Source organism: Mobula birostris, chromosome 6 (assembly GCF_030028105.1).
Source record: "Mobula birostris isolate sMobBir1 chromosome 6, sMobBir1.hap1, whole genome shotgun sequence".
Classification (NCBI taxonomy): Eukaryota; Metazoa; Chordata; class Chondrichthyes; order Myliobatiformes; family Myliobatidae; genus Mobula; species Mobula birostris.
This window is the reverse complement of record NC_092375.1, coordinates 85,749,944-85,768,455: the sequence shown is the minus strand read 5'-3', so window position 1 is coordinate 85,768,455 and position 18,512 is coordinate 85,749,944.

The following is an 18,512-nucleotide window of genomic DNA, read 5'->3' as shown; positions in this document are numbered from 1 at the left end:
ATTCCTCAATAGACCCATCTGATCCTTGCTTCCTAAACCTCATGTATGCTGCCTTCTTCCACCTGACTAGTCATCCATGGTTCCTTCACCCTACCATTCTTTATCTTCCTCACTGGGACAAATTTAACCCTAACATCCTGCAAGAGATCCCCAAACATCGACCACATGTCCATAGTACATTTCCCTGCAAAAACATCATCCCAATTCACACCCGCAAGTTCTAGCCTTATAGCCTCATAATTTGCCCTTCCCCAATTAAAAATTTTCCCATCTTCTCTGATTCTATCCTTTTCCATGATAATGCTAAAGGCCAGGGAGTGGTGGTCACTGTTCCCCAGATGCTCACCCACTGAGAGATCTGTGACCTGACCCGGTTTGTTACCTAATACTAGATCTAGTATGGCATTCCCCCTAGTCGACCTGTCAACATACTGTGACAGGGATCCGTCCTGGACACACCTAATAAACTCTGCCCCATCTAAACCCTTGGACCTATTCAGGTGCGAATCAATATTAGGGAATAAGATAGGGTGGAGTTTGTTAGGTATGTCCAGGAAGGAATCCTGACACAATAAGTAGACAGGCCAACTTGAGGAGAGCTAATTATTATAAGCCCACCCAGGGATGCCAATTCTGTTATAAGGATTACCCCTTAGTAATAATGATCAGTTAGGCACAGAGAGAATCTGTATTTACTGATAAGTAACCTTTATGTCTCAATGGAAAAGCACGTGAATTTACACAACCAAGTACCCGTGTTCACATCTACTAAGTTTTCCTGGCCCTCCATGAACAGTGAGAGAATAGAAAAGGCAATAGCCAGAAAGGAGTCTATGCTAGCTATGTGTTCCTCGTGCTGCTGATGTAATCTCCACATGTCCGTGGGGTACTCCACGTCATCAATGATTGCTCTCTGGAGAGTTGTCACTCCTTTGCATTTGAAGCTGCTCACTAGTTGCAACCTTGCACTTCCATCCCATTGGATTAAGGTACCCTGACCTACCTTCCTATTGGCTCTGGTCCAGGGCTACAGCCAGCACTGTACCATGATCTCTGCTCTCAGCCTCATGTCTTTGTTCTTTTCATCTGTGACTGGTTCAGACCACTCGAACTAGGTGACCCAGACACTGAGTCTAACGAGATTACAGTTTGCTTCTCTGCAAGCCTGCCACTTTATATAATAAATATCTACTCATCTGAGAATGGTCACAAAACATGAGAAAATCTGTAGATGCTGGAAATCCTGAGCAACACACACAAAATGCTGGAGGTACTCAGCAGGTCAGGCAGCATCTATGGAAAGGAGTAAACAGACAGTCAGCATTGCAGGCTGAGAGCCTTCATCAGGACTGGAAAGAGAGAGAAGTCAGAGTAAGAAGGTGAGGGGAGGGGAGGAAGAAATACAAGGTAGTAGGTGATAGGTGAAACCAGGAATGGGGAGGGGCTGAACTAGAGCTGGGAAGTTGGTGAAAGAGATAAGGGATTGGAGAAGAGGGAGTCTGATAGGAGAGGACAGAAGGCCATGGAAGAAAGGGAAAGAGGAGGAGCATCAGATGGGGGTGACGGACAGGTAAGAAGATATGGTGAGAAAGGGAAACAGGAATGGGAATGGTGAAGGACAGGGGAGTGAGGCAAGGCTACCCAGATGGAATATAAGATGTTACTCTTCCAATCTGAGTGTAGACTCATCACAGCCATAGAGGAGGCCATGGACTGACATGTTAGAATGGGAATGGAAAGTAGAATTGAAGTGAGTGGCCACCAGGAGATCCCACTTTTTCTGGCTAATGGAGCATAGATGCTCGGTGAAGCAGTCTCCCAATCTACATTGGATCTCACCGATATACAGGAGGCCACACCAGGAACACCGGATACAGTAGATAGCCCCAACAGACTGGCAGGTGAAGTGTCACCTCACCTGGAAGGACTGTTTAGGGCCCTGAATGGTAGTGAGGGAGGAGGTGTAGGGGCAGGTGTAGCACTTGTTCCGCTTGCAAGGATAAGTAGCAGGAGGGAGATCAGTGGGGAGGGAAGAGTGGATAAGTGAGTTGTGTAGGGAGCGATCCTTGCAGAAAGTGGAAGGTGTCGGGGAGGGAAAGATGTGCTTGGTGGTGGGATCCAGCTGGAGAACGTGAAAGTTATGGAGAACTTTATGCTCTCGTGGGTCTGAGTAGGGTCTCAGATTTAGCAGGCCATTAGCTGAAACTCCGTGTGTCCGCACTCAATTGCCTCTAAGTTATCCCAAAGCAAGAATCAGTTCATCAAACAGTTTACAAAATGGTAGTTGCAAGAACAATCTCACAAAATGGCTACCTCCATTCCTGTATTCTTTCTGGCCAACACCATACTGGATCTTGAACTAAGCAATGAACCCGGTCAGGTGTCAGGTCTCTCAGAGGGTAATTTCAGAGGCAATGACCACAACTTGCTGGTCTTTATTATAGCATTGGAGAGGGATAGGAGCAGATCATATGGAAACATTTTTAATTGAGGGTGGGGGAAATTATTGTGCCATAAGGAACGTGGGAGCATAAAATGGGAACAGATGTACTCAGGGAAATGTGCAACAGAAATGTGGAGGCTATTCAGGGAGTACTCGCAAGGGGTTCTGAATTGGTTTGAATCATGGCTGACAAAAAATCTGGAACATCTAGTCACGAGGCAGAAGGAAGTTTACTTAAGGTATAAAAAGTGATGATCAGACAGGACATTTACAAGGTCACCAGGCTAGAGCTTAAGAATGAATTCAGGAGAGCTACAAAGGGGTATCAGAAGGCCTTGGGGAGTAGGATTAAGTAAACCCCAAGACGTTCTGCACATATGTGTAGAACAAGATGTCTAGAGTGAGGGTAGGACTGATCAGGGGTAGAAGATGAAACATGCCTGGAGTCAGAGGAGGTAGGTGAGGTCCTTAATGTATTGAGTATTTACCAATGAGAGGGATCTTGATTGTGAGGACAGTGTAAAACAGGCAGATATGCTAGAACGTGCTGATATTAAGAATTGTGCTGGAATTTTAGAAGATCATTAGGATAGATAAGTCCCCAAGACTGGATGGATGGATCAGAATCAGGTTTATTATCACACATATGTCATCAAATGTTGTTCTGCAGTGCCACACACAAAAATAGTATAAATTACAGTAATAAACATATAAAAGAAATGAATTAATCAAAAAAGAGCAAAAATAGTGAGGTAGTGTTCATGGTTGTTTAATTGTCCATTCAGAAAATAATAGTGGAGGGGAAGAAGCTATTCCTAAAATGTTGAGTGTTTCCTTCAGGCTCCTGTACCTCTGCCTTGATGATAGTAATGAGAAGAGAGCATGACCTGGGTGATAGGGTCCTTAAATTTGGATGCCAGCTTTTTGAGACATTGCCTTTCGAAGATATCCTCGATGCTGGGTAGGCCAGTGTCCATGATAGAGCTGGATGAGTTTGCAACCCTCTACAACTTTTTCAAATCGTGTGCAGTGTCTCCTCCATACCAGACAGCCATGCAACCGATCAGGATGCTTTCCACAGTACATCGCTACAAATTTACTATAGTCTTTGGTGACGTACCAAATCTTGTTGAACTCTGAATGAGATATAGCCACTGAGGTACCTTCTTCATAATTGCATCAATATGGTGGACCCAGGATAAATCGAGATTTTGATAGCCAGGAACTTGTGACTGCTCACCCTCTCCTGTGCTGACTCCTTGAGAAAGACTGGTGTGCGTTCCCTCGAATTCCCCTTCCTGTATTACACTCAGATGCTGAGTGTAAGGCTGTTGTTGTGACACCACTCATCAAGCCTATCTATCTCACTCCTGTACACCTCTTCATCAGCATCTGAGATCCTGCCAGCAAATTTATAGATGGTGTGCCTAGCCTCACACTTGTGGGTGCAGAGTGATCAGAGCAGGGGAGTAAGCACGCATCCGAGGTGCGCTGGTGTTGGTTGTGACCGAGGGGGAGATTTTATTTCTGATCTGCATAGACTGTGGTCTCCTGGTGAAGAAGTCAAGGATCCAGTTGCAGAGGGAGGTACGGAGGCCCAGATTTTAGAGCATAGAAACATAGCACAGAAACAGCCCTTTGGTCCACAATGTTCTGCCAAACTAATTAAATTAGTAAACAAAATGGCCAACTAAACTAATCTCCCCTGCCTACACAATGTCCAAATTCTTTCATTTTCCTCACATTCCGGTACCTATCTGAATGTCTCCTAGAAGTCTCTAATGTATCTGCTTCTACCACCACTCCAGGCAGTACATTATAGGAACCCACCTCTCTCTGTGTAAAAAACTTGTCCCTCACATTTCCTTTGAAATTACCCCTCTCACTTTAAATGCATACCCTCTGGTATGAGACGTTTCAATCTTTTTTTGTTAGTTTTTTGTGCGGAAGGAGGCATTTGGGGGTTGATGATTGTACTCCCTTTCTTTCTTTCTTGGTTTCATGGCTGCCCAGGGAAAAGGAAATTCAGAGTTGTATATTTTGATAATAAATGGATCTTTGAACCCTGGGAAAAAGATACTGTCCATCTCCTCTATGCCTCTCATAATCTTATAAACCTCTGTTAGATTCCCCCATCAAACCCCACCACTCCAGAGAAAACATCCCAAGTTTGTCCAACTCTTCATATTAGCGCCTGCCCTCTGATTCTGGCAACACCCTGGTAAACCTCTTCTGCACCCTCTCCAAAGCCTCAACATTCTTCCTACAGTGTGCTGACCAGAACTGTATGTAATACTCCAGATGTGGTCCAACTAGAGTTTTATGAAGCTGTAATGTAATTTCCTGACTTTTGAACTTAATGCCTTGAATAATAAAGGCTAACATGCCATATGTCTTCTTAACTACAGTATCAACGTGTGCAGCCTCCTTCAAGGAGCTATGAACTTGGACCTCAAGATCCCTCTGCCCATCGGCACTGTTAAAGGTCTTGCCCTGAACAGTGTGCTGTCCCTTTACATTTGGCCAACTAAGGTACAACACTTCACATCTGTCTGGTTTAAATTCATCTGCCATTTCCCTCCCCTTATCTGCAACTGATCTATATCCCGCCAGTTTTCAATGCTATTCACAACACCACCAATCTTCACATTATCTTGCAAACTGACTAACCCATTCATCTAGGTACATTTTCATCCAGGTTATTTATATACCTCACAAAGAGTACAGATCCCTGCAGAAAAGACCCCCAGCTAGAATAAGACCCTTTGACCTCTACCCTCTGTCTTCTATCAACAAGCCAGTTCAGAATCCAAACAGCCAATTTGCTATGGATCCCATGCACCTTAATATCCAGATGAGCCTTCCATGAGGGCTTTTGTCCAACGCCTTGATAAAATACATATAAACAACATCCACAGCTCTACCTTCATTGATCACCTTCGTCACCTTGTCAAAAAACTCAACCTAGTCAGTAAAACACAACTTTCCCCACACAAAGCCATGCTGTCTCTCCCTAATTAGGCCATGGTTTTCCAAATGCTCATAAAACCTGTCCCTAAGAATTCTCTCCAGTAGCTTCCCCATCACTGGTGAATTGATCATTGGTCTTTAGTTTCCAGGATTAGCTGTGGTTTCCTTCTTGAAGCTTATTGATTAGTAGTGAGGGGATGATGGTGTTGATCGTTGAGGTGTAATCAATAACCAGCAGCCTGATGCAGGTATTGGTGTTGTTGAGATGGTGCAGAGCAGAGAGGAGAGCCAGTGAGATTGCATCCACTGTACACTTATTGTAGTGGTAGGCAAATCACGGTTAGTCCATGTTCTTGCTTAGACCGGAGTTAATTCTAGCTATGGCCAACCTCAAAGCACTTGATCACAGTAGATGTGAGTACAACTGGGTGATAGTTGTTGAGGCAGCTTAACCTGCTCTTCTTGGGCACTGGTATGATTGATGCCTTTGGAAGCAAGTGGGAACCTCTGATTACAGCGGTGAGAGATTGAAGATGTCCTTAAACACATGCCAGTTAGTTGGCACAGGTTTCAGTGCCTTGCCAAGTACTCTGTTGGTGTATACTTCAGCTTACTGCAGAAAGCAAGGGAAGAGATAGCTGCACCTTTGGTAATGATCTTTGTGTCCTCACTGGCCGTAGGAATAGTACCAGATGATTGAAAGGTGGCAAATGCCACTCCTTTGTTCAAGAAAGGAAATCACAATAGCCCTGGGAATTATAGACTAATGAGTCTTTCTTCAGTGGTGGCCAAATTATTGGAAAATATTCTTAGAGACAGGATTTTTGAGCATTTGGAGAAGTATAGTCTGATTAGGGATAGGCATGGCTTTGTGAGGGGCAGATTGTATTTCACAAGCCTGATTGGATTCTTTGAGGATGTGACAAAATGCATTGAAGAAGGTAGAGCAGTGGATGTGGTATAGATGGATTTTAGTAAGGCATTTGATAAGGTACCCCATGGTAATTTATTTCAGGATGTCAGGAGGCATGGGATCCAGGAAAACTTGACTGTGTGAATTCAGAATTGGCTTGACCACAAGGGCAAAGGGTGATTGTAGAAGGCGTCTATCTTGCCTAGAGGTGGGTGACCAGTGGTGCTCCACAGGGATCTGTTCTGAGACCTCTGCTCATGATTTTGATAAGTCACTTGGTTGAGGAAGTGGAAGTGTGGTTTAGTAAGTTTGCAGTTGGTGGAGTTGTAGATAATGTAGAAGATAGTCTTAGGTTACAATGGGTCCTTGACTGGATGCAGACTTGGGCTGAGGAGTGGCAGGCGGAATTCAACACAGATAAGTGTGAAGTGATTCACTTTGAAAGGTCAAGCTTGAAGGCAAAACACAGGGTTAATGGTAGGATTCTTAGCAGTGTTGAGGAACAGAGGAATCTTGGGGTCCACATCCATAGACCCCTCAAAGTTGTTGCGTAAGTTAATAGAGTTGTTAAGGCATTTTGTGTGTTGGTCTTTATTAGTCAGTTGATTAAGTTCAAGAGCTTCGAGGTAATGTTACAGCTCTATTAAATTCCAGTTAGACCACACTTGGAATATTTTGTTCCATTCTACTTGTCTTATTATAGGAAATGCAACCTTTAAAAAGAGAGCATCTGAGATTTAACAGGACACTGTCTGGATTGGAGAGTGTGTCTTAGGAAGATAGGTTGAACAAGCTAGGGCTTTTCTCTGGAGGATGAGAGGTGACTTAGAGGTCCATGAGATAAGAGGCATTGATTGAGTAGATCACCAAAGACTTTTCCCCCAGGGAAATGTGAAAGGAAATAATTTTGACGTAACTAGGGGAAAGTATAAGGAGAATGTCAGAGGTAAATTTCTTTACGCAGAGAGTGGTGGGTGCATAGAATGTATTTCCAGGGGTGGTGGTGAAGGCATACATCAGGGGCATTTAAGTGACTCCTAGATAGGTACATGAATGATAGAAAAGTAGAGGTCTGTGTGGGAGGGAAGAGTCACATTAATCTTAGAGTAGGTTAAAGTACGCAAGTGACTTCCATCGGGAAAGGCTATAGTTTGACATTCCTTGAGTACCTTGATGCTAATGTGAGCTGTAATGACTCTTTTAGGACTGTTGCTTTCACTCTCCCCCTGTCTCAAAACTTGTTAATTCCAAACCTCATTTGACAGGCTCTATCAAAACTTTACAACATGATTCTCAGCAGCTGTCTTCTGATTTGTCCTTGAGGTTATTGCTGGTCATCTTACCCTCAGTCATCCAGGTCATGCATAAACCTTGCTAACTGTACTTCACTTGGCAGATGACCAGATCTGTGAAACGGTTCAGAAAGAATACTCTCCTAACAGATACGCCTTGTACCTGGTAGAGAAACTATTACAGCTGAGGGCATACCAGAGTTCAGAATTCAGTTCCAGTGCACTCTGTAAGGAGATTGTCTGTTCTCCCTATGACAGCGTGGCTTTCCTCCGGGTGCTCTGGTTTCCTCCCAAATGTCCTCAGATGTACCGGTTAGTACGTTAATCAGTCATTGTAAATTGTCCTGTAATTAGGTTAGTGTTAAATAGGAGGGTTGCTGGATGGAGCAGCTCATTGGGCCAGAATTGCCTGTACTGTACTGTAATGTTACATTCTATGTTCTACATAAATCATTACTCTTGAATGTCAAAGATTTGAGGAAGCAGTTCAGAGACAACCACATTGCTGGATTTGGATTCACACACAGAAGACTGCAGGTCAGGAGACTAGATTTCATTCTTTTAAGGTTTCTTAATGAACACAATGGATTTTGCAACAATCCAGCAGTTTCAAGCTGTAATGGAGGCTTTTCTTATTTTAAATACATGAATTCAACTCTTTCAGTGGTGGTGGTGTATGTTAAACCCCTGATCACGGATCCAGAACTTTGATAGCCAATCCATTAACTTAACCACCACACTGATATCATCAAGAGAACTGCATAGCATCAAGAGAAATAGTAGAACTCAACCACCCACAACTTAGACCTTCAGGGCTTAAATCCATTTACTTAAACACAATTCAGTCCACAGTCACCAACAAGGTTTAGTGTTCCGATTTACCCTCCAATAGCAAAAAAAAATGTTCTAAGCTCAAACCCCATTACAAATCACGTGTCTGTGGCTTGCTTGAAGGAATTTTCCCCCAAGTTCTCTGAAGTAGGTTTAATACCGAAGAAGTTAGTGATTGAACTAGGTACTAGTACTAAATATTGTAAAAAAAAATTCATTTTATTTTAAGATCATAAGATATAGGAGCAGAAGTAGGCCATTTGGCCCATTGAGTCTGCTCCGCCATTCAATCATGGCTGATCCAATTCTCCCAGTCATCCCAACTCCCCAGCCTTCTCCCCATATCCTTAATGGCCTGGCTAATCAAGGACCTATATATCTCTGCCTTAAATACACCCAATGACTTGGCCTCCACAGCCGCTCATGGCAACAAATTCCACAGATTTACCATCCTCGGACTAAAGTAATCTCTCTGCATCTCTGTTCTAAATGGACGTCCTTCAATCCTGAAGTCATGCCCTCTTGTCCTAGACTCCCATGCCATGGGAAATAACTTTGCCACATCTAATCTGTTCAGGCCTTTTAACATTTAGAATGTTTTTGTAAGATCCCCCCCCCCCCCCATTCTCCTGAACCCCAGCAAATACAGCCCAAGAGCTCCCAGACATTCCTCATACAATAATCCTTTCATTCCTGGAATCATTCTTGTGAATCTTCTCTGAACCCTCTCCAATGTCAATATATCCTTTCTAAAATAAGGAGACCAAAACTGCACACAATACTCCAAGTGTGGTCTCACGAGTGCCTTATAGAGCCTCAACATCACATCCCTGCTCTTATATTCTATACCTCTAGAAATGAATGCCAACATTGCATTCGCCTTCTTCACCACCGACTCAACCTGGAGGTTAACCTTTAGGGTATCCTGCACAAGGACTCCCAAGTCACTTCGCATCTCTGCGTTTTGAATTCTCTCTCCATCTAAATAATAGTCTGCCTGTTTATTTCTTCCACCAAAGTGCATGACCGTATACTTTCCAACATTTTATTTCATTTGCCACTTCTTTGCCCATTCCCCTAAACTATCTAAGTCTCTCTGCAGGTTCTCTGTTTCCTCATCACTACCCGCTCCTACACCTATCTTTGTATCATCGGCAAATTTAGCCACAAATCTGTTAATCCCATAGTCCAAGTCATTGGCAAACGTTGTAAAAAGCAGTGATCCCAACACCGACCCCTGTGGAACTCCACAAGTAATCGGCAGCCAGCCAGAATAGGATCCCTTTATTCCCACCCTCTGTTTTCTGCTGATCAGCCAATGCTCCACGCATGTAATTCCATGGGCTCTTATCTTGATAAGCAGCCTCCTGTGCGGCATCTTATCAAAGGCCTTCTGAAAATCCAAGTGCACTACATCCACTGCATCTCCTTTGTCTACTCTGCTTGTAATTTCCTCAACAAATTGTAGTACGTTAGTCAGGCAGGATTTTCCTTTCAGGAAACCATGCTGGCTTTGGCCTACCTTGTCACGTGCCTCAAGGCACTCCGTAATCTCATCCCCAACAATCGATTCCAACAACCTCCCAACCATTGATGTCAGGCTAACAGGTCTGTAGTTTCCTTTCTGCTGCCTTCCACCTTTCTTAAATAGCGGAGTAACATTTGCAATTTTCCAGTCATCCGGGACAATGCCAGAATCTATCGATTCTTGAAAGATCATCGTTAATGTCTCTGCAATCTCTCCAGCTACTTCCTTCAGAACCCGAGGGTGCATTCCATCAGGTCCAGGAGATTTATCCACCCTCAGACCATTAAGCTTCCAGAGCACCTTCTCAGTCGTAATTTTCACTGCACATACTTCACTTCCCTGATACTCTTGAATGTCCGGTATACTGCAGATGTATTCCACTGTGAAGACTGATGCAAAATACGCATTCAGTTCCTCTGCCATCTTTGCAACTCCCATTACAATATTTCCAGCGTCATTTTCTAATGGTCCTATATCTACCCTCAACTCTCTTTTACCCCTTATATACTTAAAAAAAGCTTTTAGTATCTTCTTTGATATTAGTCGCCAGCTTCCTTTCATAATCCATCTTTTCTTTCCTAATGACCTTCTTAGTTTCCTTCTGCAAATTTTTAAAAGCTTCCCAATCCTCTATCTTGCCACTAGCTTTGGCTTCCTTGTATGCCGTCTTATTTGCTTTTACTTTGACTCTGACTTCACTTGTCAGCCGTGGTGATGTCCTTCTTCCCTTTGAAAATTTCTTCTTATTTGGAATATATCTGTCTTGCATTTCCCTCATTTTTCGCAGAAACTCCGGCCATTGCTGCTCTGCTGTCCTTCCTGCTAGTGTCCCTTTCCAGTCAACCTTGGCCAGTTCCCCTCTCATGCCATTGTAATTTCCTTTATTCCACTGAAATACCGACACATTGGAATTTAGTTTCTTCTTCTCAAATTTCAAAGTGAACAAAATCATATTGCGATCACTGTTCCCTAAGGGTTCCTTAACCCTAAGCCCTCTTACCACCTCCAGATCATTGCACAACACCCAATCCAGCACAGTTGATCCCCTAGTGGGCTCAACAACAAGCTGTTCTAAAAAGCCATCCCTTAGACATTCTACAAATTCTCTCTCTTGAGGTCCATTACTGGCCTGGTTTTCCCAATCCACTTTCATGTTAAAATCCCCAACGATTATCATGACATTGCCCTTCTGACATGCCTTTTCCATCTCCGGCTCTAAATTGTAATTCACATCCTGGCTGCTGTTTGGAGGCCTGTGTACAACTGCCATTAGGGTCCTTTTACCCTTGCCATTTCTTAACTCAACCCATAGAGACTCTACACCTTCTGATCCTATGTCATCCCTTTCTAATGATTTAATATTGTTTCTTACACACAGGTCCACACCACCCTCTCTGCCTACTAACCTATCTTTCCAATACACCGTATATCTTTGGACGTTCAGCTCCCCATGGCAGCCATCCTTTAGCCAATTTTCAGAGATAGCCACAATGTCATACTTGCCAATCTGTAGCTGAATTTCAAGATCATCCATTTTATTTCTTATGCTGTGTGCATTCAGATATAACACTTCCAGTCCAGTATTTGTTGCTTTCGGTTTTAACTGTACCACACCTCTATTGCCTTGTAAATCATGCCACTGGCTGTGATTATGCCTCATCTCCTGCCCATCCTTTCTATCATCTGTGTTGAACGCTATCTTTGATTTATTTCTGTTTTCCCCTTCCTCAGTCCTATCACTCCGGTTCCCATCCCCCGCCAAATTAATTTAAACCCTCCCTAACAGCTCTATTAAACCTGCCTGCTAGGATATTGGACCCTTTTGGGTTCAGGTGTAACCTGTCCTTTTTGTACAGGTCGTACCTCCCCCAGAAGATACCCCAATGATCCAGGAACCAGAAGCCCTGCCCCCTACACCAGTCTCTCAGCCATGTATTAATATGCCAGATCATGCTATTCTTGCACTCACTAGCATATGACACAGGCAGTCCTGAGATTCCTACCCTGGAGGTCCTGCTTTTCAGCTTCCTACCTAACTTCCTGAATTCTCTCTTCAGGACCTCCTCCCTTTTTCTACCTATGTCATTGGTACCAACGTGTACCAAGACTTCTGGCTGTTCACCCTCTCCCTTCAGAATAGTCTGTACCCGATCCGAGACATCCCATACCCTGGCACCTGGGAGACAACACACCATGCGGGTATCTCTATCAGGCTGACAGAACCTCCTGTCTGTTCCCCTCACTATGGAATCCCCTATGACTAATGCATTCCTCACCACCTTCTCTCCCTTCTGCACCATGGAACCAGGCTCAGTGATCCGATTGCTGTGGTTGTCCTCTGTCAGGTCATCTCCCTCAACAGCGCCCAAAACAAGGTAATGATTACTGAGGGGGATGGTCAGAGGGGAGCTCTCTACTATCTGAGCTCTTCCCTTCGCTTCCCTGACAGTCACCCACTTATCTAACTCCTGCAGCCTCGGGGTGACTAACTCCCTGTAGCTCCTCTCTACCTCCTGCTCACTCTCCCTAATAAGCTGTAGGTCATCAAGCCGCAGCTCCAGATCCCTAACATGGTCTCTCAGGAGCTGCATCTCGGTGCACCTGGCGCAGATGTGGCCATCTGGGAGACTGGAAGATTTCCAGGATTCCCATATCTGACACCCAGAGCAAAGTATTAGCCAAACAGACATGCTTTCTATTCCTCCGAAAAAAAAATGCAAGGGGAAAGAAAACTATGTCCACCTACTCACCTCCCTCGCCGAAGCCCTTTTGTAAGAGATTATGCAAATTAGGAATAATAATGAGACCATATAACCATCAGGAGTATAACACAGTAAGACTCAGAACAGCGTAATGTTGAAAGGACCCGGAGTACCATCACCAGAATGGTTAAGGCAGATAGAGTACTGCTTGTAAAGGAGAAACGATTACAGAAGGATGTACAGGTTGTGATAGATGAAGTAGGCAGGAAGGATCTGAAGGCATAAATGTCAACACTGAGTAATTTACCCAATTGGCCTGTTTCTGTACTGTACGTTTCATGCAACGTACACTCAGTGGCCACTTTATTAGGTACAGGAGCTACTCAATAATGCACTGCCCACCCTGGTGGTGGAAGCGGATACAACAGGGTCTTTTAAGAGCCTCTTAGGTAGGTACATGGAGCTTAGAAAAACAGAGGGCTATGCACTAGGGAAATCCTAGGCAGTTTCTAGAGTAGGTTGCATGGTCAGCACAACATTGTGGGCTGAAGGGCCTGTAATGTGCTGTAGATTTCGATGTTCTATATTCTAATAAAGTGGTCACTGAGTGCATGTTTGTGGTCTTCTGCTGCTGTAGCCCATCCACTTCAAGGTTCAACGTGTTGTGTGTTCAGAGATGTTCTTCAGCACACCACTTTTAAAACATAGAAATACTGTCACCTTCCTGTCAGCTTGAACCAATCTGGCCATTCTCCTCTAAACTCTCTCAGTAACAAGGCATTTTCACCCACAGAACTGCCACTTACTGGACTTTTTTCATTTGTTTCTTCCACCATTTTCTGTAAACTTTCCAGACATTTGTGCATGAAAATCCCAGGAGATCTGAGATATTCCAAATAGCCTGTTTGGTACCTATAATCATTCCACAGTGTAAGTTACTCAGATCACATTTCTGCCCCATTCTGATGTTTGGTTTGAACTTCTTGACCATGTCTGTAGGCTTATATGCATTGAATTGTTGCCACATGATTGGCTGAGTAGATATTTACATTAAAGAGCGGGTGCATCGGTGTATATGATGACGAGGTCACTGGGTGCAATATTTTTGAAATCACTCTGCCGTTATTACCTGGTTTCCAATTATATGACAATTAATTATGCCATCTCCTCTGCTAACATCATCTGGATTGGAATAGACTTTGATTCATTGATTTAATAACATGATCAGGAGGGCAACATTATTTAAAGGTTGATTTCAATGCTCCATGTAGGACGTAATGAAATTAGATGTTGTCCTGTAACCTAATTTTACCATAAACATACTACAAAGTAGCTGTAGTCATTTTCAACTGTAATATGATATTGCCTGAAGAAATTAATGAAGCTTGTAGATATTGCAGATTCATTGATTCGGTAAGTGGGACAGAAGACACTAATTGTGTGTAAGCACGTTAACTATTTATTTATAAGATAAACTGTGAAACACTCAACCCAAACAGCTAAGTCAAACAAGTACTTATCTAACCCCGCTACATTACAGGACCATAAAATTAAACATTCAAGCAACACCCATCAAAGTTGCTGGTGAACACAGCAGGCCAAGCAGCACCTCTAGGAAGAGGTACCCCACCTTCCCTTCGTACCCCATCCGTTATTTATTTATATACACACATTCTTTCTCTCTCTCTCCTTTTTCTCCCTCTGTCCCCCTCACTATACCCCTTGCCCATCCTCTGGGTTTCCCCCCTCCCACTTTTCTTTCTCCCTGGGCCTCCTGTCCCATGATCCTCTCGTATCCCTTTTGCCAATCACCTGTCCAGCTCTTGGCTCCATCCCTCCCCCTCCTGTCTTCTCCTATCATTTTGGATCTCCCCCTCCCCCTCCAACTTTTAGATCCCTTACTCACTCTTCCTTCAGTTCATCTCTCATTAAACATTCAATAACCCTTCGAGTTAAACGCAGTTACTGATATTTGTTTAAACTGAGCACCTGAAGGGGGAGGGAAAAACAAGCACTAAACATACACACTGTGGCGAATACTTGGCTAAAATGTGTGCGCGGGCCTTCCCTGCGGCACAACCCCCACTGTCTACCGTTTCCACAACACCTATCCATGGCAACCCGAGAGGAAGAGCCTGCATGGTTGCTGCGCGCTAGATTTAAACCCAACCAGCACCGTGATGTCATCAGCTGCTCAGAAGTTAGTGAGAAGGGCCTCATTTTTCCTTACGCAGGCTCCCATGGAGGAGTGGGTTTCGACGAGCAGGGAAGTTAAGATACTTACTACAACATGCCACAACACCATGACACTCGACCCGCAGACTAGCATAACCTCCACATATACCCCACTATAGTACACACGAAACAAGATCACAGATCATAAGACACGGGAGCAGAATTAGGCAACTCGGCCTGTCGAGTCTGCTCAGCCATTCTATCATGACTGATCCCAGATCCCACTGAACCCCATACACCTGCTTTCTCTCCATATGGTGCCCTGACCGATCAGAAAACTATTAACTTCCGCCTTAAGTATACACATTGACTTAGCCTCCACTGCAGTCTGTAGCAGAGCATTCCACAGATTCACTACCCTCTGGCTAAAAAAATTCCTCCTTATCTCTGTTCTAAGAGGTCGCTCCTCAATTTTGAGGCTGTACCCACTAGTTCTGGATACCTCCATCATAGGAAACATCCTCTCCACATACACCCTGTCTAGTCATTTCTCCATTCGGTAGGTTTCAATGAAATTCCCCCCCGCCCCACAGTATCCTAAGTTCCAGTGAGTACAGGTCCAAAGCTGTCCAACACTCCTCATATGTTAACCCCTTCATTCTCAGAATCATCATCGTGAACCTCCTCTGGACTCTCTCCAATGACAACACATCCTTTCTGAGATACGGGGCCCAAAACTGTTGACAATACTCCAAGTGCGGCCTGACCAATGTCTTATAAAGCCTCAGCATTAACTCCTTGCTTTTATATTCTACTCCCCTTGAAATGAATGCCAACACGGTATTTGCCTTCTTTACCACAGACTGAACCTGTAAGTTAACTTTCTGAGAACCTTACATGAGGATTCTTAAGTCCCTCTGCACCTCTGATGTTTGAATTTTTTCCCCATTTAGATAATAGTCTGCAATTTTATTCCCTTTACTAAAATACATTATCACAAATTTCCCAACACTGTATTCCATCTGACACTTTTTTGCCCATTCTTCCAACTTGTCAAAGTCCTGCTGCAGTCGCATTGCTTCCTCAGCACTACCTACCCCTCCACCTATCTTCATATCATCCGCAAACTTTGCTACAATGCCATCAATTTCATTATTCAAACCATTGACAAACAATGTGAAAAGTAGTGGTCCTAATACTGACCCCTGAGGAACACCACTAGTCACTGGCAGCCAACCAGAAGAGGCCCTTTTATTCCCACTCGCTGCCTCCTGCCTGTCAGCCATTCTGCTACGCATGCCAGTATCTTTCCTGTAACACCATAGGATTTTATCTTGTTAAGCAGCATCTACAAAAAGATCTTCAAAACGCCTGATACCTCTCCTACACCAGTCTTGGAATGTGGAATCCTGCATAGAAGGTTGAAATAAATGATTGTATAGAATAGGACTGGAAAGGGAAAAACTATAAAGGCCATGATATTTTCTAAATTGAGCCCATATTCTCAGAGTATGCCTGATTACAGGATTAGTAATAAATTTTGGCAAGTGGCAAGACTGAAGTACAAATCCAAGTAAAGCTGGAATAGATAATTTCTTATAAGCATTCAATTCCATTGCCACCCATGTTGGACAAATAGACTGATTTTAAAAGTAGAACCAAAAGATAATATTGTGAATATTGGCTGCCCAATAATATGAATGAAAATTAGGCAACACCAAGCCACCTTCTCTTTTAGGCTTTTGAAGATGAGCTTTATTAAGCCTAGTCTGTTTACCCTTCCATAGGTATGACGAGATAACAGAATCTAAAGAATCAAAAAAAAAATTTAGGAATAAATATTCTTGTTCTTGTTCGTCCATCGTCGACGTCGATGAGGACCTCGACACCATTATTGATGGTGTCGAGACTAGCGCGTGATTTGGATTTAAGTGAGGGAGAGTTGCGCAGCATCAGCCTCACTCTCTCTTCCCAATTCCCATCTGGATCCAGTGGCAAGACAGAGTCTAGACGGCTGGAGATGGGACTAGGCGCAGTGGATGACCAGGACGTCTTCTGTGTCTTGTCCTGCTCTACACGTTCCACGACGCTTGCAGATACCGCCTTCTTGACCGTTGGACCTTCCATTGGTCTCGTCCGCTCAATCCGCCGGAGTCTGTCTTCACATGCTGGTATAGACAACTCCCTTTCTCATCGAGGGTTTGAGACCCGTCGGCTACCCTCACCTGGTTTAGCCGGCTTGTCGAAGCCGTTGCCCGGGGTGTGGCCGCTGTCGCATGTAAACAGCTACGGGGAGCCACAGGTGAGAGCTGAGTGCCAGGTGGGGACCAAAGGTGGACTAACTGCCTTGAAAAGGACGCGACATATTACCCCACCAGAGGTGCTACCCCTCCCTGACACCCCATACACCCCAGGAATAAATATAGGGAAAGATTGAAATAAGTATAAAAATTTAGGAAGAATATACATTTTAATTACATTAATTCGCCCAATTAAAGACATATACAGATGTCACCACTGTGTTAGACTCTGTTTTGTAGAATTTAAAAGATTATTGAAATTCTCATCAAAAAGGCAATTGTAATTCCTTGTTACTATAATACCAAGATAAGTAAAACAATTGTTCACTACTTTAAAAGGGAGATTTTGAAATTCTAATGCTTGATTATATCTTTTTATAGACAATCGGTTTGCGACTTTTGAACAGTTGTCTACAAAGTTTAATTTACTGAATACTCATTTTTTTTTAGATATCTTCAAATTAGACATTTCATTAGCCCTTTAATGCCACAATTTCCTGAACAACCTGATAAAAATGTTGTAGATTTGTTTCTTCAAATGGACCCCTTGGGTAAAGGTTTAATTTCTACTATTCGTGTCAAATTTATGAATCTCAGACGAGCCCCTTGTGATAAAATTAAAACTGCTTGGGAGCATGACTTAGGTTTTCTTTGTCCGACAAGGTTTGGGATTCAATTCTTAAGTCAGTCAATTCAATTTCTTTACGTGCTCGTCATTGTCTTTTGCAGTTTAAAGTTGTCCACAGGGCTCATAGGTCTAAAACCAAATTGGTGATGTTTTATCCTGGTGTGATAATTGGTGAAGTTTTAGTCCCTGGTGTGACAAATGCAAAGGAGGTGAGGCTTTCCTTATTCATATGTATTGGGCCTGTCCTACTTTGGAAAAATTTTGGGAAGATTTTTTTTAACTTTATCTTCTATATTAAATTGTCATTTGGAACCCGATCCTTTGATCGCTCTTTTCAGTATTTCTCCAGACTCTGACGAGCATCTGATCCCGGCTAAACGACGAACATTGTCTTTTGCCTCTCTTTTAGCTAGACATGCAGTACTCCTTAAGTGGAGAGATGTAGTTCCCCCTACCCATGCTCAATGGCTTAGGGATATTATGTCTTGTTTAGATCTTGAAAAGATTTACTATTCACTTTTTAATTTGGACATAAAGTTCCATAAGTTGTGGGAACCTTGAATATTTTCATAATTCTCACCTAGATTGATTGGTGTATTTTTTTTCTTCCCTTGATAATCAGATCCTGCATTTCCAGCTTTCTCTGATTCTTTGATTAGGTAGCAGGCTGCTTTTTTAATTATTCTTCATTTCTCTTTTTAACTACAATATATAGTTCTGGGGTGATAAA